The sequence below is a fragment of the Equus quagga genome, chromosome 7 (assembly GCF_021613505.1).
Source record: "Equus quagga isolate Etosha38 chromosome 7, UCLA_HA_Equagga_1.0, whole genome shotgun sequence".
Taxonomy (NCBI): Eukaryota; Metazoa; Chordata; class Mammalia; order Perissodactyla; family Equidae; genus Equus; species Equus quagga.
The window spans coordinates 76559705-76586994 of NC_060273.1; the positions used below are offsets into that span (position 1 = coordinate 76559705).

At 45.9% G+C, this 27290-nt stretch overlaps 1 protein-coding gene across 6 annotated transcripts in view; it reads left to right on the forward strand.

Moving 5' to 3' along the window:
• FGF1 (fibroblast growth factor 1) overlaps positions 1-27290 on the forward strand; it is a 95821-nt gene that overhangs the window by 22635 nt on the left and 45896 nt on the right. The window contains exon 1 of one of the 6 annotated variants that reach the window (XM_046666748.1): positions 5655-6085. The exons of 4 other annotated variants lie outside the window; for them this stretch is intronic. The gene's annotated coding sequence lies outside the window, so the exon portion shown is untranslated. Of the gene's footprint in view, positions 1-5654; positions 6086-26911; positions 27015-27290 lie in introns of those variants that run through there. One more of the 6 variants, XM_046666749.1, reaches the window with a different exon arrangement.

Consider the following 27290-nt stretch of genomic DNA (forward strand, 5'->3'; position numbering starts at 1 on the left):
TTTTCTGAAAGGTGGGTAAATACTTCAGTCTCTCTTTAAACCAGGGAAGCCCTCTCTGTCCTTTAGAGCTTTGACTGGGATACGAGGCCAAATGGCTTTGACCGAGTGATCTCACGTACATGCAAAACTCAAAGGTGACTTTATATGCCTAATGACCTGAATCGTGGTCCCTTCTCTCCGGGAGAAACACCAGTGTGTTATACTCTCTGGAAGAAAGGAGATGGAAATGAAACAGGACAGCCGTGTAGCCATTCTACATAGAGTAATACTAACAATAGCTATTATTTGCTGCATACTTCAAGGCACTTTACTTGTAGTAACTCATTTAATCCTCCAAAAGGCTGATGAGGTAGGTGCCACTCTTAATCCTTTTTACTGATGATGGAGTGGAAGCTGAGAGGCAAGTGAAGTGATGCCCGGCAGCAGAAGTGGCAGAGTCAGGGCTCGGAGGCTGGTCGACCTCCATCGGCAGAACGCCTACTATGTACCAGCCCTCGACGGCTGTCTGCTTTGGTTGCCACTGTGGTTTCAAAACCACATAGAAAAAGACCTGCAGGAGATCATCCAAAATGTTAGCAGGGCAGGGATACGAGCACGTCTGTTTTCTTTTTTTGGTTTTAGGGTTTTTTTTAATAAAGATTGGCTCTGAGCTAACATTTATTGCCAATCTTTTTTTTCCTTATTCTTCTTCTCCCCAAAGCCCCCCAGTACATAGCTGTATATTCTAGTTGTAGGTCCCTCTGGTTGTGGCATGTGGAACGCCACCTCAGTGTGGCCTGATGAGTGGTGCCATGTCCGTGCCCCGGATCCGAACCGGCAAAACCCTGGGCTGCCAAAGTGGAGCGCGTGAACTTAACCACTCGGCCACAGGGCAGAACCCTTGTTTTAGTTTTTTAATGTTTTGAATACACAGTGTCTGGTACATGGTGGATATTCAAAAACTATTTGTTTAATGAAATTGTTGAGTTAATGACAATGTGTTACTTAAAAATTATTTTTATATAATTAATATATTTCATTATAGGAAATGTAAGTAAAACCAGAAAATAAAATTTACCCATTGTCCAGAGATAACCACTGGTAAAATATTGGTAATATTGATTGATATCTTTCCAATTGTTTCCCTGTTTTTATGGCTGTCTGTCTGTCTCTCTACCTACTTGTCTGTCTAGGCATATATATACGTGTGTAGGTGTGTGAAACAAAAATGGGATCATACTATATTTATAGACTTTTTAACTTACTTTTTCACTTAGCAATATATCACAGACATTCTCCATTCCATTTAATATTCTTCTAAAGTAGAATTTTTAATGGTGGCAGTGCGTTCCTCTGTAATTTATTGAATGAGTCCTGTATTATTGGATATTCAGTTTGTGGTTACTGTTATCAATAATGCCGTATTGAACATCCTTCTACAAAAACATTTATGCATATCTACATAACTATTAACAAATAAAGATTTATATTATATATTGAAACATATTATTATGAAACATCATTTTATATTGATAACATATCGAAACATCATATTATATGTTGAGACACACAGAAGAAAGACGCTTATGTTGGGGGCTCTTTTGGGTAGGCCAACTAGCACATTTCTTGCATCTGTCCTTCAGAATCACGTAAAGCTGAGGAGATATTTAAAATAGTCCCCATGTTCCCAGTCCTGGTCATTACTCACCTCTCAAATATGTGTTTCTTACAATCCTGAAGCAATGGAGGAAGGTTAAGAAAAATCCCCTTTAGTTGTGGCTAAAACGTGGGTCCTGAAGTGAGACAACTGGGTTAAAATTCCAATCTTATCCCTAGCCAGCTGTGTAACCCTGAGCGAGTTCATTTTTCTGAGCCTCAGTTTCCCCAAGTGTAAATGGTGCATACCTCAGAGGATGTAATGAGGTAAAACAGGTAAAGCCCTTCAGAGCATCTGCCTGGCTTGGAACAAATGCTCAGAAAATGGTGATTACTGTTATTATGAGGATGGAGAAGAGTTTCCTCGTAAGTTCAGTGTTTTGGAAAACTCCCTCCCAACTACAGGGCAGGATCTGAGGAAAATGAATTTAAAGATCACTCCACACAGCCTCTGGCTCTCTCACGCTTTTATTTTTTTTGTGTGTGGTGTGTCAAAGTCTAAAGTGTTAAAAAAACAATTAGCTCTTTTTTCCTTCATTGCCAAGAACCAGGTTTGTAGCTGGATTCGAGATCTATTTAAATTCTGTTGTTCACAGCAGCATAAGGAGTGTAGCCTTCCTTTCCATTCAGCCTACTCTGTTTTACAACTGTCTATTCTAAAGTAAAAACAAAGCAGGTAGAAAAAATGCAGGACTATCGACATCAATCCTAAATTGCTTTCAGTTTTATATAACAAAGCAGAAAATATCTAACCATTAAAACACAGACCACAGTAAGAACTAACCTGACTCGTATGTCGTACATCATTTGTTACCACAGACATGCACCTGGCACATAGTAGGTGCTCCTCGAACCATGTTGAATACATTTCTTGAATATATGTTTTCCTTACAAACAGCAAGCTGTTGAGAAATAAATCAATAGATTCATTTAATCTAAATACTCTCAGAGCCTGTTCGGAGGGACAGAAGAGGATGACGGATGATTAAATGAACAGATGCTTTTTGAGTTTGTAAGTTGAGTGTTGGGAAAGTATTTCCTCCTAATTCATGACTCTTGAAATATGTTTATGATCCTGGTGAAACTGCTGAGGGATTTTGCTAAACTGCTGTCACAGGGAGAACATGTGATAAAGCGCTTCTGATGGCCAGGCCAGCTTTCTCCATTTTTGTCTAACTACGGGAAATGTTCAGAAAAATCTTAGTGTACGTGTAATAGTGTATCCTCAATATCAAAATGGCCCTAGACATCACGGATAACACATTTGACTGTAAGGCAACCCAACACTGGGCCAAGATATTAATTGCAGGGCAAACCTCTGAAGTCAAATAACTATGAGGCACCCCATAATTTCCAAATAAATCACTGAAAGGGGAGAACTGCCAGTGTCTACTCCTCTTAGGTATTTTATTCTTCATATGCTTTGCTAGTATTGGTTGACTGCTTTCTATGTGTAAGAGATCACACCATGGAGATTCAAAGATAAAATGTGTTCTCTGCTCTCATGCATCAGCTAGTGGAGGGGAGAGACAAGCCAACAATTGGATGGACTCTTAGAAGGAATGAAACCATTGCTAGGCACAGCATGAGCTGTGCGTCCTTGAAGGAAGGAAGGACCCTTCTTACTGGAGAGATCAGGGAAGGCTTTGCAGTAGAGGCAGCATTTGACATAGGCCTTGAAGGATAAGAAGAGTTTTAATTAGCAGAAGTTGGAAGGGAAGGGCCTTCCAGGCTGAGGGAACAGCATGAACCAACCCACGAAGGCTTGGAAGTACTTGGTGTGCAACAGGGAGAGGGAGTGCCCCAGACTGATGAGATGGGGAAGGATATGGTGGGAGGCGAGGCTTTTCAGACCACCTTTGGTGTCATTGAAATGCTTTGCCAAGGACTTTGGGCCTTAATGTCTGGAGAGTGGGAAGCAATGGGAGGTATCTGATAATGTAAGGGCTGGCATATGCAGGTCTTCCTTTAGAAGAACCTCAGTGGCAGTGGGAAGAAGTGATTGGAAGAGCAAAGCGTGGAGGCAGGAGACCAATCCTCAGGTTCCAGCTTCCATTTTCCATCTGTTTAACCACTTTGTAGCTTGGACAGTGTGAACCCGTGCCTGCTTCCCCCTTGAAGGCTGTGATCCATACCTTTTGGGCTCTAGTCTCCTGTGGCTTCTCCTCCGACATAACTGGCTGCATTGGGGATCTCTGAGAATGTGGGGTGTCCTCCAGGGTGGCTGCCTCTGCCATCTCCCTCTTCAGGTTCCAGATTATTCTCCCTTGAAGATCCATCTCTCCCCTCTGCTCTGACTCTCCTGCATCTGCCTCCAACTCTGGCTTCTCCCCAGTGCCCCGTTTTCACTGCCTGCCCAACACTCAACTCCATAGGGATGGGTGACTCACCTCAGATGCAGCATATTCCAGGGCAAGCTCAGCATTTGCTCTGTTGAATGGGCTTCTCCTGGTTATGGCCATTTTCTTGCAAATAACCTCTCCATCCATTCCTCTTTCCTCCACACCCACTCCAAGTTCTCTCTCATTCCTCTGCTGAGTTCTTGTCAGTTGCCAAATCCTCCTCATTTTTCTCCCCAAGTGATTTTAGGCCCATCCTTTCCCTTCTACTCTCACAACTCTAGTGTAGGATCTCTTGACTATTTCAATTCGACGACTATTTACCGAGCACCAGGGACTGTGTGGGGGATAAAGCAGTGCAGAGGAAGCCCACGGCCCCTGCCCTGGACCAGCTTGCAGTCTGTTAAAGAAAATGAACAGTGAGGAAGGGCTTGAAGACTGATGAATTTTGCAGGGATGGAAACGCAGAGCACCGTGCCCCTCGGCCTCTGCTCTGCCTCTGCCCAGCCCTCCCTCCCACCACCCCCCACCAAGATTTTCCTATAAAATATTACCAGAGCATCTTCTGAATTCCCTTCTCAAAAATATCCACTGGTTCCCCACTGCTTGCAGATTAAAGTCCAAGCTTCTTTGCAGTGGCATCATCCAAGGTCCTCCATGATCTGACTCCAAACTAGTTTGCATTGACGCTGTGCATCCTGCTTGCTCCCTGCCCGGCAGCACCAGTTACTTACGCTGGGAGAAGACCAGCTCTGTTTGCCCATGCCTGGGCCTTTGTTCACGCTCTCCCTTAGTTCTGTGTCCACGTGTGGAAAGCCTGTTTGTCCTTGTGGCTAAGCTGTCACAGCTCCCACCAAATCCTCAAGGCTCCCTTCTTCCTCCGCCCATTGGCACCCCATCACAGCTCTTATCACAGTCTGTCTATTTACGATTTTGCTTCTCACCCTCTGTCAAGGACAGGGAGCTTTTCTTATTCATCCTGAATAATCATCACAACAAAAATAATAGCGAAATCTCTGCGATGCACCATATGTGCCCAGCGCTGTGCTGAGAGCTTCCTCGTTACCTTGTTGCATCCTCATAAGGGACACATGGGGTTGGCACTATCCCGGGCCTCACTTGACAGGTGAAGTAACTGAAGCTCTGAGAGGTGAACTGACTTTCTGGCTTTAACTCCAGAAATCCTGACTTCAGAACCCAGACCTTTGGCCATGACTCCACCTGTCTTCCCTTCCTGTGTCTTGTCAGGTTCCCTGCGCTAAGTCAGTCCTTAAGAGGGTAAGTGAATGGGGACACTGATGCCCAGAGCAGTCTCCTCAAGGTCATACTGCACATCACAATTGCTGAGAGATGGCAAATGAAGGATGTTTAGTGGCCACCTCTTCTCTTACACAGATGAACTAGGAAATGGGGGCAGTCTTCAAAGGAAAACTAAACATTTTTGACTGATTCAGTTTCAGAGGATTAGATGGCAGCTCGTTGAATCCAGATTGATTTAATTTGAGTTGACTTGGGTGGTGACATGCCCGCATCACACAGCCCTGTGGACCAGGTCGCCAAAGCAGAGAACTTTCCTTTCACACATAGCCACTGCCTGTCCGCCTGAGCCTGCGAGGAGACATTTAACCAGAGGAACAGTCTCCCCCCTCACTGCCCGGGACCTGTCTGTTTCCTTAAGGAAGGGGAGCAGTGTGGGCCCAGACCCTCCCCCGTAGGCCTGCCCTACTCAGCTCCAGACAGAGCTGCCTTTGTGAGCTCGGGCAGGCAGGACCTCTGTGGCATCCCAAGCCCGTAGGAGCGGGGCCAGCGGGGAGAGCTGGGACGGGAAGATTGGGAAAGGCAAAGAGCAGCTTGCCCAGAGGTCTGTATACAGACAGCCACCACCAGGCTGCTAGGGCACTTCCTCCATGCCTTCCTGGGCATGACGAGGCAGGCTCACCCCGGACAGCCTGGAGGAGCGCAGCCCAACTTCTAAAGCCTGACAGCGTAAGACACTCTGACCTCTCAGAACCCCCCAAAGAGAACATCTGTAGTGTGGGACATTTGGCAATGGGAGAACGCCCACCCTGCCTCCCTACTGCCTCTCTGCACGGCCTGGGAGGGACTACAAGGTGGGTGGCCTTTCCTCGCTTTATTTCTTCACTTGGCTGGAGTTTGGCTCATCTTGCTGTGGTGTAGACATCTTTATAGGCGGCGCGGTCCTCTATATCCTGGCTTAAATGCCATATGTTATTATCTAAACATGGCAGAGGATACACAGATGGGCAGATGGACAGACCAATAAATAAGTAAATGTCAGGAGTCTTGTCTAACACACCATGCTTTCTACTCTGTGATTCAGTGATGCCATGCAGCTGCTGCATTTTGGGAAATCTTACACCCCACCCCATCCAGCACATGGCATTGTGTTCTTAAAATTTTTAAGTGAGCAGAAACAAGTTCTGAGAAGCTGGGACTTTTGTGACCTGCTCCTTAGACCATGAGAGTCATTCCGTTGTGTTACAAGCCCAGTGAAGAGTTCTCATCCCACAGCTTCCCCGAGGGGCAGAGCTACGATGCTGCTCCGGATCCAACCCCACAATAACCAAACCTCGAGGCTGACTCGGTGGCTGTTTCACTGACAAAGCCTGAGACTTTTATCAAATGCCATGCTGGAGTGGCTCTGTGACCCTGGAATTCAATCGGACGAGTGTCTGGGTTTTTGTGACCCTGGGGTTGATGCAGTGAGGCAGGCAGAACAAAGCAGATCACAGGAGGTGGGTCTCACCTCCACAGAGAAAGGTTTGCCAGGGAGCCAACCTGAGAAAAAGTCATTAGCTCCATCTTCAGTGCTCATGAAATGAGGAAAAAGATTAGGACTTAAAAAGGAGTTGGCCAAGCCTGTCTCCCTGGGAGCTCCTGCAGCCTGCCCAGAGGAAGAGCCGGTGTGTGGTGTCTGGAAAGGAAGGCTGGCAGTGCTCTCAGGACCACGGAGAGCTTTGAGCGAAAAGCCAGAGGGGATCTGAAGATGTCGGGAGACACTGGGTGTGTGCGTTATTAAAGTTATAAACATAAAGCTTAATTGATTTTGATATACAAGACTCATCAGGTAGAGGTCAGAGGTTTTGAGGAAAACATGCCATTTGCATCTAGGTCACCGCGTGTTCAGGGGGTGTCGTTCCAGCAAGGACAGAGGCAGATCGCTGGGTGAGGTGAGCAAGGGCACAAGAGGAGACAGGAAGATGAAGGGACAGAGAAGAGCCTTGTTGGGGGAGGTCTTGGGTCATTAATTGCTGGAGAAAACCCCAGCCAGGGTTTTGGGGGGGGGGGGGGGGGGGGGGGGCGTGGTGTGAGCCAGCCCTCTTTCCAAGTTAAACAGTTCCTGAAGTAATGTGTCCAGAAGGGCCCAAAGTCCCGAGGAGGGAAGTGCTGGGCAGACGGAAAGCTGGCTCAGAAAGGAGGGTGGCAGAGTGGGGAGTGGGAGATGGGGAGAGGGGAGGAGAGGGGTTCATGTGAGGGAGTGGGAGGCTGCAGTCCTAGACACCATCCCAGAGCATGAGGGCCGATTGGGTCTAAGATCCCTTCCCACTGAGAGTCAGATGAATGTTTTGTGTTGGGTGGGGTTCTGGAGATGTCTCAGGAATAATAATAATAACAACTTTTAGAAAATGTAATCTTGTTATGTAAGGTAATGTTATTTATTTGTATCATCATCATCATCATTATCCTTAGTTAATACTTATACAATATAGCACTGTGCTAAGTAAGCATTTTACATATGTTTAGTTGATTCTATTCTCACAATAACCCTATTGTGAGTGAAGGTGCTATTGTTATCCCTGTTGTAGAGGAGGGGAAACTGAGCTTCAGAGAGGGTATGTCGCCTAGCCCCGGTCTCATGGCCAGTAGTATCTGAGTCAAGACTTGACCTTGGCAGGGCCTGGCTCAACCAGCCTCAAGAGAAAGAACACTTTGCATGTGGACAGAGTTGTGAATCTAGCACAGGCAGAACCACCTCAAAACACCCTAATTTCCACTTATGGAATGTCTACGCTTCCATATTTTATCAAATCTAAGACGCCATAAATTCTAAGATACACCATCATTTTACATACCACTAAGAAAAAAATGCTGCACATCTTGATTTTAGAGATACAAAAATACCGAAAGAAAACTGCGTCTGAAGCTTGGTGAAATATTTTAAGTGCCACAGTGTGCTAGGAGCTTTGCCTCTGCAACCTCATTTCATTCCAACAATAGCCCTTCCTTATCACTCCTGCTATTACAGATGAGGACACAGGGCATAGAACAGTGGAGCTTGTGCCCAGGGTCAGTGACACAGAGCTGGGGAGCTGCAGAGCCTGGATTTGTCCTTGGCAACTTCCTGTGCCAAAATTCCTGTCCTTAACTACCACGTCACATTGCCTCTGAAGGAGATGCACCAACTTTGTCATTTGTTCCTTCTGGTGGGCAGCTGGCTGGGCAAACCAAACACACAATGGAGGCAACTGACGTCAAAAAAAGGAAAACCTTGGGGCTAGCCCCATGGCATAGTGGTTAAGTTTTCACTCTCTGCCTTAGAGGCCAGGGGTTCACCGGTTTGGATCCCAGGTGTAGTCCTACACACCACTCATCAAGCCATGCTGTGGCAGTGTCCCGCATACAAAACAGAGGAAGATGGGCATGGATGTTAGCTCAGTGACAATCTTCCTCAAGCAAAAAGTGAAAGATTGGAATTAAATGTTAGCTCAGAGACAATCTTCCTCACCAAACAAAAGAAAAGAAAAGAAACAAAAACACCTTGCCCCATTCCTCTTCTCAGGCTTATCTGTGCCTGGGCTCCCTCTGAGTCTCAAGCTCCCCGGAACTCTGGTTGTGAGGTCAGGTGACCCCTTTAGGAAGATCCTTGCAGCTCTGCCCCTTTATCTTCTAGTTCCTAAGCCTCCTCAGTCCAGGGTCTTTCTCTGACCTATTTCTCTCTTTTCTCAAACTCCACTTGGTGATTTGTGCCAGATTTTGCAGAGTCATCCTTGACCCTGAACTTTATTCTTCCCACATCTTCCTTGTCTCCTCCCATCTTTCCAAGTGTCTGAACTCTTTGGCCTCACCCTGCCTTGTTCAAGAGTCTTATTCATGTCTTAATCACTTCCTAACCCTATTTCACACCTCCTTCTTCTTAAAAATTTTCTAGAATCCCTGCATGTTAAAATGAAAATGTGGGCAAAAGAGAGGCAAAATGAGGGGATTGCATGTGTGGGACAAGACAACTGGACAAGTTTTCTTGCTTTAATTTTTGACCCCAAGGCCTCTGTCACCCATCGTGGGCTGTGCATCTACAGCTGGCCTCTTGGATTCCCCACTTGTGTCATCATCTTATATAGTCTTGCCCTCTGACTTGACCTCTTGGCTATTCTTTCCATAATTTTCCATAGTGAAGAAGGCAGTTGTCCTTTAATGAAATCTTCCCCATCTGTTTGAAAACCCTTGTTCCCTCCCCTTCCAGCCACTGCCTCACCCTTTCCCTTCACATCACTTTTCAAAGACTTCCCAACACTGGAGATGAAGGATGGTACTTGGCATTTTCCCCATTCCTGATATTACTCCCCACTTCAACCAGAAGTTGAAATCACAACTTGTAAATTGTTCTATTGGACAATGCCCATTTTCTTTTTTTTCCTGATTAACCTTCTTTTTACTCATCCTCTGTCCTTCAGAATCTCTCTTCTTTTTCTTTGCATGACTGTGAACTCAGCCTAACCTCCCACAAAGGCCCACTAAGGGGAACTTTAACAAAATTTCCACTTTCAACGTGTGTAAACCTTTACTGAATGTTAGATATATCTGTTTTCAGTGTTTGATCAAAGTCTCTGATCAACCTGCACAGTACAAGTTTCCTTTGCTCCAAGTTCCCCCAGGGCAGAGACAAGTGTCCTTCATTCATTGCCTCCATACACCACGAGGCCACAGTAAACATGTGCTGAGTGAAGGAAGGACTAGCAGTCTTTGCTGGGCGTTTGCGTCCATTTGGGACGGGAGCTCCATGAAGCCATCCATTCCTCAACAAGTATTTATTGAGGCCCTACCATGGGGCAGGCCCTGTGTTAAGCATGGCAGATATAACAATGAATAAAACAAGTCTCTGCTGTCTTGGAGCTGAACTTCTAATGGAAAATGATTGCTTAAAAATCATTAAATTGGTGTCTAGCCACCTAGTGTTGGACTCTAATAAGTGTGTTGGAGAAAGTCTTGAAATGACTGAAAGTTGAATTCATATTCATCCTAGGAGAACTAAGAAACTGGGAAGGAGTCAGAGAATGAGATGAGAACATTTCTTAACAGCTTTCTTGAGATATAATTTACACATCACACAACTTACCCATTTAAAGTGTACAATTCGGTGGTTTTACTATATTCACAAAGTTGCGCAATTGCCACTAATTTCAGTCATGTTCAAAAAACCCTACATCCATTAAGCAGACACTCTCTATGCCCTTCTCCTCCAGCCCCTTGCAACTACTAATCTACTTTTTGTCTCTGTGGATTTGCCTATTCTGGACATTTCATGTAAATGAATCATATAATAAATAGTATTTGTGACCAGCTTCTTTCACTTAGCACAATGTTTCCAAGTTTCATCCATGTTGTAGCGTGTTATCAGTACTTCATTCCTCTTCATAGCTGAGTAATATTCCATTGTATGGACATACCACATTTTGTTTATCCATTCTTCATTTGATGGACATTTGGGTTGTTTCCAATTTTTGGCTATAAAGAATAATGCTGCTATGAACATTAGTGTACATGTTTTTGTATGAATGTATGTTCTCATTTCTCTCGAGTACATCCTTAGAAGTGGGATTATTGGGTCATATGGTAACCATTTGAGGAACTAACAACTGTTTTCCAAAGTGGCTGTACCAATTTTACATTGCCACCAGCAATGTACGAGGGCTCCAATTTCCCCACATCCTTGCCAACACTTGTTATTATCCATCTTTTGAGTATAGCTGTCCTAGTAGATGTGGAATGCTATCCCACTGTGGTTTTAATCTGCATTTCCCTGATGGCTAATGATGTTGAGCATCCTTTTGTGTGGAGATGAGACTATCTGTACGACGTTTGTGAGGCAACTACTGATGGGGTTCCCAGCACAGAGCCTGCATGTCATAGATGCTCAGTAACAGTTGCTGAATGAACATAACTAAGAATGCAGCAAAGAAAAGTGCCTTGAAGGACGTTGACTCTATTAGCTATGGCAGCCCTGGAGGAGGAATTGTTGTGAGAATATTTTGAGGGAGAATATTTTGCAAATATGAAGCAATGTATTTTGACCCCTCTTACCCCATCCTGCTGCCTTTCAACCATGTTCCAATTGGAGCCTCTCTTCCCAGAAGCTGGGTCAGGAGGACTGTTGCCCAGAGCCAGAGAAGGAAAAGGGAACACAGAATATACAGGACAGTCTGCTTAACTGCCAAGACTTGTGAGGAGATTTGCAAAATTGCCTGAGCTCCCCTTTAGCACAGTGAGGGCTAGGCCTGGCAAGCAGACAGACAGTGGAGCTTCTGCCACTGTGTTGGGGGATGCTCATCTGCCACTGGGAGTTAGACCCAAAGACGGCGCTGGAAAATAAGATTGTGTGTGTGTGTGTGTGTGTGTGTGTGTGTGTAGGGGGGTGGAGGTGGCTTTGGCTTTGGAAATATCCCAGTGAGTTGAGAGGAACCCTGAGGGTAGGGCGGCGGGCCCTGCAACATGGGGAGGCCTGGAGAGTTGAAAGTGTTGACGGGTGTGATCCAATGGCAAGTGGGTATAGTTTGCACTCTGGATCTCCTGCTGTTCCTACGTGATGTGAATGCTGAGATGAGAGCCGGAGGCCGTAGAGGGGGGACCCTACAGTGGGGCCAAAGGCAGACCTCCTGGGCAGGAAGGCAGAGACCTCGAGGGGCCACGATCCATAGAGTTATCACAGGACCCAAGAATCCCACTTCTAAGAGCTAGTCAGCCAAGGAGCCGCCCTGGGCTCTCACCAAGCCAGGAGAGACCAGGACCTTAACTTGAGCCCTAAAGGCAGAAGGTGGGCAGTTACAGGGCAGGCAAAGGGCTCCACACCGAGACCTCAGGCCCAGAGGCCCCTGAGTGAGCATCTCCACTCTTCCAGTGAGACGCTGAGTCACTGACCCTCACTCCTCTGACAGCTGAACGATACTTCTGAGAGGAGCAGGGAGGGCAGCCGAAGATGGAGGAAACTTAAGGGCCGAGCATTAGCTAACAGGATTGTTTAAATTCTTACACTGGATGAGACCGAAGCTGTTTTCAGCTACCTAATGGGTGAGCCCCATGAGGGAGCCCAGATTACAGACAAGCGAAGAGCAACTACAGTCATGTCATGTGAGAACACTGGGGGCCCTGCCCCCTGGGCCGGTTTATGTCTGGTTAGCTCAGCAGTGAACTAACCCAGCTCAGGACATTGGTGAGGGGGAGGGACGTGGTTAGAATCTGACCTAAACCTGACAGTGTTGCTGTGTCTGTGGCTGCTTCCAGGGGCCTGCTCTGGGGTCAAGGAACGTCTGGGCAAGAGAATTTCTCCCCTTCAACCAGAAAAACAGCTCAAAGTGCACATCCTTTGTCATCTTTGGCTATGATTCTTTAGAGGCTTTTGGAGGCATTTGGACGGGCCAGGCTAAAGAAACGTCACTCCTCTCACAGTGGCGTCTCCTGGGTTTGAGCCCTTCCTTTGCTTCAGATGCTGTGCTAACTCTTATGTGTGTCACTGAATCCTCCCAGCAAACCTCTGAAAGTAGCCACCGTTATTAATCATATTTTAAAGATAAAGAAACCAGGGACTTGGTGAGGTTTCCTAGCATCCACTCTGGGTAAGTTGGACCAATATTTGAACACAGGGATCTAGCTGCAGAGGCTGGACACTTAGCACTGTGTATAGTGCCTCTCATTTTTCTGCCTAAAAATTTCCCTCAGAATGGAAGCGAGATCGGGTTAAGAACTGTTTATTGAAGAAACATTTTAAAGTGTTACTGTTTGTTATTTGTAAAAACAAAATACTTGCTCATTTCACAATATTAAGGAAGGTTAAATAGAAAATGACATGTAACCAAAGTGGTAGAGAACCCGAGTGAGAACTCTGTTCAGCTACTCTTCTCCCTGCACAAGCCAACTCCAGCAACCTCAAGGCCTCAGCTTTGTTTATGTAACTGTTCCCAAAAGACCAGACCCAGCTCAGCTCAAAGAATGTGTACTTCCACCCACTCATCCATCTACCAACCCACCCATCTATCCATTCATCCACCCACACCCATCTATAACATCCATCCATCCACTCATCCATCCATCCACTCATCCATTTATCCAACCATCCATCCATCCATCCATCCATCCATCCATCCACCCACCCACCCACTCACCCATCCACCCATCCAGTTTTCATCTCATGATTATGGAACCTACTATGTGCCAGGCACTGGAGAGCCAAACAAACAAGGCAGTTCCTCCCTTTGAGAAGTTCCCAGTTGGGGAAGAAGCACCTCCAGAGTACAATGTATATAGGTAGTAGATGATAGTTCAACATGAGTGGAGTACAGAGTAGATAGGGAAAGGGATGAAGAGAGGCTAGCAATGAGAAGGAGGGATTTTGCCTGGAATAAGCCATCCCCAGATATCTGCACCCTCTCTTCCTTCAGGTTTCAGCTTAAAGGTCACCTCCTCAAGGAGTCATGCTTGACCATTTATTCTAAAGTTGACTTTACTCTTTATTCTCTGTCTTGGTTCCTTGATACTGAATTTTTCTTTCTTTGACCTTTAATTCACGTGTGTGTGTGTTTTGTCTGTAAAGTCCCAGGTACAATGTGGTCTCATAAGGGCAGGGACCATGACTTACTTTTTTCACAAAAGTATCTCCAAGGCCTGACATATAGTGGGTGCTCAGTTTGTTGCCTGAATGAATAAAGGTTGGAACCAGGTTATAAAGAGCATTGAATGCCAACCTAAGATATCTAGACTTTGGCCTGCATGCAGTGAAGAATAACCGAGGATCTCTGAGGAAGTATGAGGCACGATCAGATTTGCGGTTTGGGAGGACAGGGCTGGAGATACTGTGGATGAGGTAACAGGAATAAGCTACTGAGAGAAAAATTAGAAGCAATTACCTTGGATAGGGGTCAAGATTTTGCTGGCCTGACCCAAGCCATTGATGGTAGGAAAGAAAAAGAATGAAAATGTAAGGAACATTTAGGTCGAATCATTAGGAGATGCCTATGGGTAGTGAGGAGAAGGGAGTATGACCAAGGTTTGTAGTTTGGGTTACTTTGTAACCATGTACTGTCCTCAATTAAGTTAGAGGCAGTTGGGGATTTTGGAGACATGGGTGGAACCCGAGGCAGACGAGGGTACCCAGGGAGACAAGGAGAGCACAGACATTGTTAAAAGAGAACACCTAGGTCAGACCCCCGAAGGATGCTGGACCGTAAAGGGCAGCTAAAGGAAAAGAAGCCAGCAGAGGATGCTGAACAAGGGCAGTGAAAGAGAAAGAAGATCCAGAAGCCAGCACTATTGTGGAAACCAGAAAGAAGAGAATGGTCTAGAATGGGATTAAGAGCTCTACTGCCCACGGGGGCAGGAGAGTCCACAAGAAAATGTTGGAGACCCTGGGTCAGGCTGACCTTTAACTCCAGCCATGCAGGAAGCTGGGTGCAATGGACCAGATCTTCTGGTGGTTAAAGAGCAGCCAGACAGCAGGAGTTCTAGGCGAAATCTCCCACTTGGTAAATGTGGAATCAATTAAGAACGACCACAACCACTGTGTGGCTCTCGCAAGCCATTTAGCCTCAGGTCACATCTGGCTCATGGGTCACAAGTTTGCAACCCTGGTTTGAGAAGAGATCATGGGGGAGCTTTTCCAAGGGCAGTTTTGGTAGAAAGAGGACTCCAGAGGGCTGGGGATGACTGAGAGTTGCTGGAGGCACTGACTTTCTTTGGGAAGCTCACCATGCGGGAAGGTGAGAGCAGGCCGGAGCAAGAGGGCCCCAGGGTGGCGGTGGGAAGGATTCTTCAGGTGGAAGGGATTTAGCAAGTTAGGGGCTGAAGGGAAAGATTATGTCGACAGCATTCTTTCCCTCTTTACAGAGAGCTTTAAAAGTGTTATTTTTTCACTTAAATTAGAAAAAGACCTGCTATGTATTTTTACCCACTCCATCCCACTCTCCAGAGGTAATCATTTTTTGAAGTTTCTATATATCTACACACACACATACAATTTTTACAATCAGTTGTGGGATAATTCCACACGTTTTTCTAGGGCTTCCTTTTTTTCCTACTCATCTATGTACATACATGTCCAGCTCTTTTTTCATGGCTTCCCAGTAATTGTGGGCTGTATAATTTACCATTCCATTATCAATGCAACATGCTTTCTAAATTCTTGCTACTGCCCACAGTGCAGCCACGCCCCTCATGGCATTGATCTCTGGGCACTGGTTGGGGGCCTTCCGTAGGACAAATCCTTAATACTGGACTTGCCACTCACAGAGTCTGCACACAGTGTGCTGTTTCCTTGAAGGACTCGTCAAATCTATCTGCTCTTCCCTCAGGGCCTGGGAATGAAAAGTGCAGGGAAAAAGATGTATTTTCAAGGAAGCTTAGAAATTGAAAACAAGGCTTTAAAGTATCCCAAGCTGATGAATAGACAGCTTTCTTTTTAATCAAGACATCATGGGTAGGACCGTTTTTATGGATAGGGGCCTCTTATCCATTAACTTGATAAACATGAAACAAATACAAATAACTCTCAGAGAGAAACAGTTTTACTTCCACCCTTCCTGCTTTGATCATCCATCTTCTGGGCCTCCAGTCAATCTTTGAAGAAGATACTGATTCCCAAGGGCCCGATGAAACATGTTAAAGGAGTCATGGTGTGGGAAATTTGTTCACAGATAGCAGGGAGACCAAAGATGGAAGGCCATTAAAAAAAAATTTTTTTTAACATGATTATACTCCTGGCATTTGGTATTTAATCTGTGAAATCATCAGTTTACTTATATTTTCAGAAGATCTTTCTTTGGCACAGAGCAGGGAAACCCTCCTTCATTCCTACAGAGAACACAAAAACCTGCAGAAAAAACGAAGATGAAGCATAGACAGCCCTCCGAGGGCCTTCGATTGCATCATCTGCCGGCACCCTTAGCTCAGAGCGCCCTCTGCTGGCCCTGGGCTTCTATGCACCAGCCCGGGCCCCCCCCACCAAGGGCCAGACAAGTCTGATTTTCAGTGTTTGTAAAGCTGCTTCAGTTCTAACTTCAACACATCTTTGAGTTTCTGCTACCGAAACCCCAAGACGTTCTCTTTCAACATTTGTGCTATATTTTCAGGTGACATAGGACTATGTCTCCTCTTTAAAAATGATTCCTTGGTTAATATTTTTAAAAAATACCCTCCTTAGATCTGAGTTAAGCCTTTGGGGTTCTGCTTAAGTTTGCTAACTGTCAGGAATACATTCGTAATTTTGGATAAGTGGGAGCTGGGTCTTGAAGCCAGAGGAGGTTGGCAAACAGTTTATGTGTCATTACCCAATGTATTGAGCAAAATATGTTAAGTTTTCTGTCCCACTCTAGAAAGTTGTGAGAACCTTATGGCAGCCTTATATTTCCTGTAGTCATGTAACAAATTTTGCTGAGCACATACTACAGGCCAGGGAGCATGCCAGGAGCAGGTTCACAATGGAGGACAAGACAAGGGTAGTGTCACTTTAATCAATCCTGTCTGATAACTAGGTGGTGTTTTTATTGCAAACGCTTGGAAATCTGAGAGCATCATAATGGGTTACTGGAGCCCTAACAATGTTCTTTCAAATTACCTGTTAATCTATCAGGTGCTACAACTATTAAATTTAACTAGGTTAATCTTCTCTACTCAGAAATGCCTTCTTTATACCGTTTCAAAAGGGGCTATTCAATCCTCAAGGAACATGCTCATAATCTGTTATGATAGGAAGGAGGAGGCAGGATGAAAGAAAACAGCTTTTCCAAATAATTGCCTGTTTTGCTTGGAGCCGAGGTGGGCAGAGCTGAGGCCAGGCCCTGTTTGGATGTGGCAGCCTGTGGTTACCTGGCATCATCTTCATAAACCCTGCTGGGTGGGCACCAGGCCGTAACCCATGGCTCACCCCTTGCCCTGCTCATCCTCTGGGTGGGAGAGAAGCCCCCTTTTCTCTTTCTTTTATCCATTAGCCCCACAAGGGGCATTCCCAAAGAGGGGGCTGCTTCCTACAACCAGACCACAACAATTGTGGAGTCAAAGACCGCCATAACAGCACTGAAGAATGAGCCAGGCGGGGTCATCCAAGAGAGATAAGGAAATGACGCAAGGCCAAGGGCTGGAGGGACACAGATGCCAACACGACTTCCAATGAGATTCCTCTAGTTATTTATGCTTTTACTAAACTTCAGATGAACCTCGGAGAAGCAGACATCCTTTCTTCCTCACTTCTCTGAGATTTATAACCATAATTTGATGCTTCTTTGGGAAAGTCATGGATCCTTCTGTTCTGCTATCCAAATTATAAGTGAACTTGGCTTTTTAAAAAAGCTAACCTCTCTAAAATCACTTCATATTTCCAAGGGGTGATTCTGAGCAATTGTGTTTTATGGGTTCGCTCCATCAAAACTTCTGAATTTTCAGGTGCCCTGTTCATTTAAATCCAGTTCATTCAGTTCAACTCATCAAATATTTATTGAGCTGAGTACTGTGTTAGAAAAAGACCTGGATGCCACCCTCAGGAAATTCACAGACCAAGGGATGAGACAGATGAATAAACAAATCCTTTCAGTCCGGCATGGAAAATGCAATGACAGAATTATGTACAAGGCAGCACTTTCAAGCCTGTGCTCTCACGGAGTTATGGTCTGGAGGGAGAACTAGACGTTAATCAGAAAATTGCATAAATAAAAGTAGAATTTAAGTTCTGATCAGTGCCCTGGAGGAGAGACAGAAGGCGCCATCTGAGGTTTGATGAGCCATCTGGCCAGGGGGGTCCTGTGGGGCATCCTTGAAGAAGTCGTAATTGAGATCTGAAAGATGGGTCAGGGAGAATTAGCCATAGAGGGGAGGGAACAGTGGTCCAGGCAGGCAGAAGAGCATGTGCAAATGAACTGTGGCTGCATAGGGCTGGAGGGGGAGAGTAGGAGTGCCTGCAACAGAAAAGTTAGCAGGGCTGGATCCCACGTAGGGCTGGTCAGCCGTGACCCTCACTTCTGTGAGCTATTTCCTCTCTCTGTCAAGGGGATCTGAGCAGCACCTGACTCGTAGGAAGAAATGAATCCCTTTGGCACTTAGAGGAGGGCGCTGAAGTACCAGTTATTACTGTTGTGACCATCATCCTCATCATCTCACCAGGGTGAGTCTAGGGATGAGGACCCTTCTGACCCAGGCCAGAATATTTCTTTCTAACGCTTCACATTGGCTGTGTGGGCACAGTTCCATGGAGGTCTCGGAGGCCACAGAAATTAGCATAAACTCCTCTAAGAGTAACCGCTGGCCTTCTGGAGACATTCTGAATGAATGACCAGCTGGGCTGCTGACCACAGGACTCAAAAACAACCACTAAGAGTTTATCCCAAATACCCAGAAAAGGCCGAGACAGAGGAGGACGACAGGGCCTCCCGAGAGAAGGCTGTCTATAAATGGAAAATTACACTGAAAGAAAACAAATCTTATTTGATGCGAACCCATTTTTGACTCTGTCTGGAAATCTAGGGCAGAAGGAAGTGGAGTGGACAGGGAGTGAGCAGGTGTGCCCAGGCCGAGGCTGCCTGCCCGGGAACCGGTGCATCCTGCCACCAGGATGACGAGGGGGGGCAGCAGCCAGCTGCAAGGCCCCCACTCCTTGGGCCAAACACTGACAGACCAGGGGCTCCCCGGCTGCTCTGTGTAACACGTGCCCGGGCTGCAAACACTGGCCCACGGGCTGAGATGGGGAGCAGGGAGCCAGGCTGGGGACAGACAACACAGGAGAAGCTTCAGGGATGGAGAGTAGGCTGGGGCTCGCGGGGTACTCCTGTTTCCTAAAATGGGTTGCAGTAGCATTGAAGGGGACCCCTATCTATGCATGCTCAATAAATGCCAGCCTCAAAGTCAATCAGCTGAGTGCCTCCATCACTCACGGCTTTTCTCTGCTTCTACAACCCAATCGCCGTGTAGCTTTGGTGATTTCTGAACATCCTGGTGCCTCGTATTTCTCATTAAAAAAAGAATTGTGACCTTACGGTTTAAATGGCTCTACTTCAGAAATATTAACAGTAATAATAGGTCTCATTTGGTGACATGTTTTTGCTATGTGCCAAACACCGTTGAGAACCTTCCCGGGAGGTTAGAGCCCCGATACTAAGACCTGGAGTCAGAATGTCTGGGTTCGAATCCCAGACCGATCCCTTCTGGGACCTGTGGCCTGGAGTAATTACTTAATGCCCCTCGGCTGCAGTTTCTTCACCTGTAAGATGGGGTGTTCACAATGCCTGGGTCTCAGGGTTCAGCAAGGACTAGATGAGGAAGTGCGCAAAGAGGCATTTAACGGAGTGCCTGGTACCCAGCACTTATCATTATTACGAATCCCCCCCAAGTCGATGCTCCCCATTTTCCCTCTATTACAGCCCAGGAGACTGAGGCTGAAAAAAGGTTCCATGTTCACATGATGGAATAGATTCAGTGCTAAAAAGAAATGCGCTATCAAGCCAGGGAAAGACATGGAGGAACCTTAAATGCATATTACTTAGTGAAAGAAGCCAATCTGAAGAGGCTACATACTGTATGATTCCAGCTCTATGACATTCTGGAAAGGGAAAAACTATGGAGACGGTAGAAAGATCAGTGGTTGCTGGGGGTTAGTGGTGGAGGAGGGAGGAATGACTAGGTGGAGCACGGAGGATTTTCAGGGCAGGGAAACGATTGTGACTGATACTACAGTGGTGGACACATGTCATTGGACATTTGCCCAGACCCATAGCACGTACAACGGAGTGCGCTGTAAGGTAAAGCACGGACTTAGGGTGATGATGACGTGTCACTGTAGGTTCATCAGTTGTAACAAACGTATCATTCAGGTGGGGATGCTGATAATGGGGGAGGCTGTGCAGGTGTGGGGGCAGGGCATATGTGGGAAATCTCGGTACCTTCCTCTTAATTTTACCATGAACTTAAAACTGCTCTAAAACAATAAAGCCCATTAATTTTAAAAAAGGTCAAGTGACACAGCTCCTAAGAGGCGGAGCTGGGCCTCAGATCTCGTTGTGTGTGAACTCAGAGCCAGGGGTCTTGCCCACTCCCCTCAGATGCGGAGGTAGATTCGGGCTCCTGTGGGCTGAGGCAAGTCACAGAAAGGAAGTGGGCTGAGATTCAGGGAGGAAAGACCCTGGGTGCCTCTGGGTTACCTTTACGTGTTCCTCCGTCCACAGGCTGATCCCCACTCCTCGTGGCAGCTTCCCTTTGACCTCTGGCCCCTTGCCTCGCGGAGCCATTGGCCCTGCCCCCAAGGCGTTCATGGGAAGGAGGTGTGGACACTGCTGCGTTACCACCACCCCTCCCCTTAACACACTCAGCTCCTCAGTGGGGATAATTCGGGCTGTGTGCATGCTGGGAATGAGCATATGTGTGGTAAGCTATATATTTATACTTATAGTTCATAACTACTGTTCTGACTCAGACCCCACTGCCAACAACACAGGAAATCCCCATTTTCCACTTTAATACACCTCTAGAACCTGTATTTGTAGTTGATTATATGTGCTGATCATATTTTCCCATGAGAATAGAATGACCGAGGGCTACATATTTAAGATGTCTATCAATAATGTGATATTAAAGCAATATCCAGTTACTATAAACCTCTGTTAGCATTTCAGATAATGAGGCTAGGAACCAAATTATAAAACGCGTATGTGTGAGATATAAAGGAGGTTGAACAATAACACTTACAAGCATTATTATCAGCACCGTTGTCTGCATCTCCTGGCCACGTAAGAAGTTTTGAGTTCTGGGTTAAGCAGGCTATGCACCTTAAGTCATTTGATCTTCACCAAATTCCTCTGAGGTGGGTAGTATTCCTATCATCATTTTGCAGACGAGGAAACTAGAGCTCAGAGAGGTTACGTGACATCCCAAAGGCACACAGCCACTAAGTAAGTAGTGGACTACACAGACTTTTTAAACACCACATTCCCCCATCCTGGCCTTTTGAACATTTTTCATATATTGTCTTGATAAATCCCCACAGATTCCCTCTCCTTTCTAGTCTAAATGGCATACCTTTGCACGGTGCCTGGCACAGGGGCGCTATCAATCATTACTCTCCAACCCTCCCCCTGCACACCCCTTCCTCCAGCATGTGTCTGCCCTCACCCCCACACCCTTTCCCTTCTCCGAGGAACCACCTGTTTTTCTGGTGCTTCCCAAACTGGAGGAGACCTAAGAATTACCCAGGGTGTATGACAATGCAGATGCAGCAGGTCTCAGGTGGGGCCCAGGAATCTGCATTTTATAACAAATCTCCCAAGTAGTTCTGATTTTGGTGTTCCTTGGGTCACACTTTGAGAAACACTAATCTGAGGGTTTTTAAAGAAAAAAACCTAATTTTTCTTATTTAAAACACCTGTTAAAAATGCATAATATGAAAAATTCGGAAAGTTCAAAAGAGCATACAGTAAAAACACATCTCTCCATGTGCAAGAGTGTTCACAGGAGCCATCTGGATGATAGTGAAAGACTGAAAAGAAAATAAATGTCCATCCCTAGGGAATATTTGCAAATGGAATGCAGGCTCTTGGTCAGATTAGAACTTCCTTATAGAAGTTACTTATATATCGCTTGTTGTATAACATATAATATTTGTAGTTATATGGCAAATGTTACAGATAATGTATTGGGATGGACTGATCTCAGATATAATGTTGAGTGAAGAAAAGCAAATTGCAGAACCGTACGTACCGAGTGCACTGAAGATGTTCGTTAGACACACACACACAGTTCATCGCAGTGGTTGCCTCGGAGGAGGAGAGAGAAACGTTATGAAAAATAAAAAAGAAGGGGGCCCCTGCCTCCCCTCGTCACCCAGCTTCCTTCCCCGAAGGCAAGCCTGATCTTTTTCTCTGTACCTTCCAGGTCAGGCTATGCATTAACAGACATATATAATCGAGTCTGCGTTCTTCATCTCATTCTCTCCTACCGCCTCCAAGACCAGGTCTTAGTGATTCAATTCTCCTTTGATCTTCAATCTATTCAGTCCCTTTCTCTGCAGGTTTCTTCTTGTTGACAAACATTCTCAGGTCTCTCATTTGAGAAAAGCTTCTCTCCATTCTTACTCCATCAAGACATGGTTTTTCTTTTGCTGCGACCACAGTTCTTCCTGGGGGGGTGGTGTGGACAGGCTGCCTCCAATGCCTCATTATTAACTCAGGCCTTTCCTCCCCGCTCCACCCATCCCTGGGGGCACAACTCCACGGGCATTTCTTGGTCTTTATGTCCCTTGACTTTTTCGCAAATCTGATACATTGGGTTGGTCCTTTCCTGACCTCCTCTCCTGCTTTGACTTCTGTAAGTATCACTTATCAGTCTCTATCTTTTCTCACTGCTTCCTCTCAGCTCCCCTTCTCTCTCCCATACTGGGGCTCCCCCACAGTCCACTAATTCTGTCTTCTCTTCTCTCCACTGATGAGCTCGCTCTCCAAGCCCCTGGACTCCAACCTTTCATGAGCGTTTACTTACTTTCTCTTGAGCTCTATTTCTGTGGCTTCAGAACCACATTTCCAACTGTCTGAGGGACATGCCTCTTGAGATCCTGCGGATAGAGCAAACTCGACCTGCCAAATTCAAAGCATTTACTCCTCAGAAATTCTGTATTTCTGCTAGTCAGTGCTTCTCAAATTTAGTATGCATACGAGTCACCTGGGGCATCTTGTTAAACTGCAGATTCTGGTTCTCTAAGTCTGTGGTGGGGCCTGAGATGCTGCAATTCCAACAAGCACGTGGGTGATGCATATGCTGCTGGTCCAAGGACCTCACTTTGGGTAGCAAGATGCTAGAGAGATTTCCATTCTCTGGGTCAGGGGTTCTCAACTCTGTCTAAAACTAGGATCACCTGGGGATTGCACCAGGTATAACATGGCTGAAAAATGTGCTTATGGTAAAAAAAATAAAATTCAAATTAATTAACTCCTCTTTTGCCTGCCCCCAACCCAGACAAATGAATCAGAATTTCTGGGTATGTGGCCCAGGCATCTGCATTCCATAAATAACTGCTGAGTGCCTGTTTGGGCTAGGATTGGGCTAAGGACTGAAGAGATGGTGGTAAATAAGACAAAGCCCTTATGGATCTTGCATGTTAGTGGAAGTGGTGGTGACAAAACAGAAAAAGAAGCATAAATATTGGAGAGCATTTCAGATAAGTGCCATAAAGGAAAAACTGGAGTTCTGAGAAAGAGAAGAACTGAGAAGGGGCTACTTTAGTCAGAATGATCGGGGAAGACCCTTCTGCAGAGGTAACATCTGAGCTAAGACATAAGCCATGAGGAGGTGGACAGGCAAAGGTCTAAAGACAGAGGAGCATTTCAAGCTGAGGGAACAGTGTTTCAGGCAGAGGGGAAAGCAGATGCAAAGATGCTGTGCCAGGTTCATGCTTGGTGAGGTCAAGGAAGGGAAGGAAAGCCAGTAGTGTCGTGGAGAGGGATGAGCAAGGGAGGAGAAGCAAGAGATGAGGCTGGGGAGAGAGAGGCTGGATCCTGATCATGAGCCTGTAGGACAGTCTTCCTGTCGATAGAGAAATGAGAAGACACTAGAAGGTTTTAAGCAAGCAAGGAGATATGATCTGACTTAAGTAAGCTGCTGTAGGAGAGCAAAAATTGAAACAAGGAGGCAGGTAAGAAGTGATGGTGGCCTGGAACCTAGTGGTGGTAATGGAGAAGATAGAAAAGGCCAGATTGAGGATATGTTTTAGAGATAAAACTAATGGAAACTGCTGATGAGTGAATGGAGATATTGAGGGAGAGAGAGAGAAAGAATGACTTCTCTGTGTTAGGGCTGAGGCACTGGGGATATTTACCAAGATTTGAAATATTTGAGAAAGAGAAGCTCAGGGATTGGATGGGGGGAATCAACAGTGCTGTCTGGGCCGTCTTAAATTTAAGACAATTATTGGATATCTAAGAGGAGATGTTGAGAAGGAAGTGGGACAAGATCTGGCTCTAAATGATCTTTCTAGCCTTACCCTCTCCCCCGTGAACTCATTATACAGGAACCATCCTTGATTCAAAGTGTACCGTTTCCTCTTCTCACCCGGCATTTTCCCAACTCTGTTCTTTGCCCATGCTCTGTCCTCTGTCCAATGTACCTGCTAATCTTGGCCTTTTGAGACCCTAATCATGTATACAAATCTTCTCTGATATCTCTGTCTTAGTGATTTGTACTTCCTTGGAACTCCTATTAAAACTTGATGCCCTGTTTGTGACAGTTGTCCCATTCCTCCGCCACATGAGTTACTTGTGTAATTACCTCCCCTGCTGGGCTGTAAGCTCCTGGAGGGCAGGGCTTGCATCCCATTCTCTCACCATATCTTCCATGATATCCAGAAATGTGCCCAGCACATAAAAGGGTATTCATTAAATGCATTGAATAAATGAATGATTAGGACATGTCCCGAAATGAGAGCCTGAGGTTGATCTAGTCATCAGTGACCAAAGGTGGGAGGTTTTCTTAACCTTAAGGAACTGATGATTGCTGAGTCTCTGGGTCATTGGTATAGAACCACCCAGTGCCATGGGAAGAATCTCGACTCATGTACATCCTTGTTTATCTCTAAATAGTAGCGCATGTAACCTGCTTTAGGCCAAAAGTATATCCCTTAAAAAAAATCTGAATCTAATTTATGAACTCACTAATTAAGCCTATTATTAGACAAGCTGGTGGTATGCTTTTTTCTAAGAAAAATATTACATTCGAATCGCTGCCACTGGTCTTCCATGCCCAACCCTGAGGAGACGGCACTTTGGTCCACTTTCTGTCTGTAGGTGTGTTTCCATTATCCCGGGGCAGTGGAGGCTGGCGTTAAGCCCTGGCCATTTTGTGACCTTATGCCCAATTTATCCATTGCCCTTCATTAAAATCAGATTGGTTTATTCTAGTGCATTTTGCTTCACCACGTGCTTGGTCATGGATTCTGAAGTTGGGGAGACAAGGACAGTTCAGATATCAGGTAGCGGGGTCTTGGTACACAATCTGACAGACACTTAGAAAGTGAGAGAAAGACGAGATAGAAGTGGAGAGTAGTGACCATGGAGGGAGGCTGGGGTGTGGCCTGGGCTCAGAAGGGTGTTAGAGGTAAAGGATGACTCCTGGAAGAAGTAAGGGTGTGGAGGCTGAGTGAGATTCACAGAGAAATAAAAACCTAAGGGATGGAGACGTAATGGAGGCTATTGCAGGAAGACGGTAAAAGAATATTCTCAGTACCGGCAGCTACCATCTACTGAGTGCTGATTACATGCCAGGCATTGGGATAAGGGCTTTGTAAAGATTGTCTGACTTACTTTTCCCATGACCTTATAGTAGGTACTATTACTTAACCCATTTTATACTTGAGGAACTTCAAGATCAGAGAGGTTAAGTACCTTGCTTGTGGTCATGGAACTAGTAACTAGAAGAGCCAGGATTCAGACCCAGCTCTGTCGGGTGCCAAAGCCTATGTTTGTAACCACCACTTTATACCACCTTCTGATATTGATTCAGGGGCATTTCCTCCCACCATGCCTGCTGTAGGCTGAGAGACGCAATGTCTTCCAACACCCCGAAGAGCGACGTGCTGGGTGATGAGCTAAGTCGGAGGTGTAGTTCAAAAGCCTTGCTGTGAGTGAGCTGTCTGCTGGGGCTGTGAGTGCTCAGAGCAGAGATGCTCTCATCCATCAGCAGGGAATACTCACTCCATTGTGTCAGGCCCCACCTAAATGTTTTTTTATTGTCTGCTCTTCACCATGAGTAATGCCACTTTCCATTTTAAGCTGGGAGCTTCAGGAGATGACCACGTTATAAGCCAGGGTTTAAAGCTAAGTGCTGCCTGGGGGATTACTCACCCACTTCAAGACGCGGCCAACATTGCACCCTCCCACTCAGGATGCTGTGGAATATTCTGTTCCTTGCCAAAGCCTAAAGGAAATCTGGTTTTCCCTGGAATCAGACTAGGCATGGTGCCAGGTTATCAGAAAGCTGGCGAGTTAACTGGTTCTTCAAGTAGAACTGCTGTAGTTGTTCTGGTCCCCTCCCGGGGGGGAGGTTTTATTGATTGCTCTTTCATTTGGCATTGGCTGAAGGCCTACTGTGTGCCAGGCACTCTGCTCTGGGATAGAGATACTACAGTGATCTAGATGGTTTTAGTCCTTGTCCTCAGGAGCTAACAGTCTAGGGGAGGGTAAGCAGACAACTCTAATAAAACGTCACAACCAGTAGTATAATGAACCATATGGCATGGGAAGCTCAGGGAGTTCTGGGAACTAACAGCTGAAGGATTTATGGCAAAGTAGGTATGAAGGACAAGTAGGAGCTGGCTAGGTTTCTTAATTGTAAGCAACCAAAATTGACTTTGAGTGATAATAAGCAGAAAGAGAATTTAGGGAACGCGGGGTTGCCCACAGGCTCACTGGGAAGATGTGTTGGCCCCAAATCACACTGCAGGAAGTTCCAGCCAGACCAAGACCTACATAGGGGGAGCAGTGGGGGGGGGGGGGGGGGGTTTGCCTCAATTATGGGATGGGCCTTCAGATGCTGGGCAGTCAAAAAAGATGACAAATGTCCAGGACAGCAGGTAGAAGTGGGGAAAGTGGGGAGGAGAAGGCTGTCTCAGAATGACCTAACATATTCTGAGTCAGAGAAACCAAAAGGAACAGCTTAAAGAGAGGGCTGACTTACTGAGGCGAGCAGGCACTGGGGCCAGGTGGCCAGGCTCTCAGGGGTTTCCTAGTGAGGGAAGTTTGCTGCTCAGCCTAAGACTTTGAGGCCTCTGTGGGGAAAGCAGCTCTGTGCCAGCAGGTAAGTAGGAACTACATTTTAAGCCTTTCCTTTATTTTGGTGTCCTGTGGCCATTCCGAAAGGCCACAGTTCTCAATGTATGCCTTGAGATTACAGAGCCCCGCTAAATCAGAAAAATGTTCTCTGCATAATAGTTGGAAAAGATAATTGGGACAAGCCAATGGGATAATGATAATAGCCAACCTTTATTGCTGTGCTAACATGCGCTTATGCGCATTCTTTCATTTAATCCTCGTAATAAGCCTATTAGTTTAGAGACGAACAGATGGAGGCACA